Genomic DNA, 1,482 nt, shown 5'->3' with positions numbered 1-1,482 from the left:
TGCGATGGAGAAGAAGGAGTGTGGGGAGGGCAGAGGCAGTGCTGGAGGCAAATGCGAAGACACAGCCTGTGCCCTGACCGTGATGGCTTTCAAGACAAGGACAGAATCGGTGCTGATTAAACGAAAAGAGGCCCCAGGCTCAGAATGTCAGATTTCAAGCTCTTTCACTGATGTGGAAAGTCATCTTGGCACCAGCTCACAAGGAAAGAAGAGAGGCAGATCTGTCGTGAGCTGAGCTTCGCTGAGGAGTTTCAGTCCCCCAAAACAGGTGGCCCTGCTCCTGGTGGTGATTTCCCATCCAATAGATAAGTGGCAGGGTCCTGCAGTGTACTGAGCCCACCAAGCACAGAAGAGCAGGTTCCCTCAGAGTTGGGTTCATCCTCACCTTCCAACCTGCCAGCTGGGAAGAGCTGGAGATAGAAGGGAGGAGATGCCCTGCTACCTCTTCTCTGTTTTTGTTTTTTGTGGGGTTTGTGTGTGTGTGTGTGTGTGTGTGTGTGTGTGTGTGTGTGTGTGTGTGTGTTGTTATTGCTGTTGTCTGTTTGTTTGTTTGGGGTTTTTTTGAGTTCAGGTCTCACTTTGTCGCCCAGGTTGGAGTACAGAGGTGTGATCACAGCTCACCACACCCTTGACCTCTTGGGTTCAAGTGTTCATCCTCCCAAATAGCTGGTATCCCATCCTTTCCCGTTCCCACCCTCCCCAGCGGAGAGGCAAATGATGCAAATTTTCTAATCCCTAACTTTAGAAAGCTATACACTCATTAGCTTTGGGTCAAAATATTTGTAAAGAAGAGGGATATCATCTAAATATATATGATGTCTTTATTTGCTATAAACTGACAGTTTCAAATGCAAGACATCATGTAATTAACTAGTGAGAAACCCCATGTCAGTCATTCCTAGTGTTTCTCCCACCAGCTCTGGGAACTTGCCACAATTCTAGGGTCTTACCCAGTCTCACGTTATCTCGGGAAGGCCCCCAGGTTGACTGTCCCCACAGGCGGCCACTGTGATGCCTATGGTCCCTCTCTAAGGTCTCACTCCCGATCAGTGGTTCTGTGTTGCCAAGACATAGATGTTTTCTTGGTGATGGCCCAGGGCTTCTTCCTACGGGTACCACAGGTCCACTCCTCTCTGGAACCCACACCCTTTCCAGGACAGTACTGGCACTTATTTCCTCTGAGGCAATAAAGTATAAGACAGAGTTAAATATGGGCCAGAGAATTGAGGCAGTACAGTAAACAAAAAGGAATATTTTAAAATATCGTCTCACTATACATTTCTAAAATTCCACTCTGGGATCAACTTCAGGACAAATGTATGCATTTGACATAAAAACCAATCTCCTAGCCAGGCTCAGTGGCTCAGCATGTAATCCCGCGCCTTTAGGAGGCTGAGGTGAGTGAATTGCCTGAGCCTACGGGTTCGAGACCCGCCTGGGCAGGCGAGACCTCATCTCTACAATAAATCAAAAAATCACTGC

Source organism: Carlito syrichta, unplaced genomic scaffold (assembly GCF_000164805.1).
Source record: "Carlito syrichta isolate Samal-C Ts95f unplaced genomic scaffold, Tarsius_syrichta-2.0.1 Scaffold305720, whole genome shotgun sequence".
Lineage (NCBI taxonomy): Eukaryota > Metazoa > Chordata > Mammalia > Primates > Tarsiidae > Carlito > Carlito syrichta.
This window is presented reverse-complemented; position numbering follows the sequence as displayed.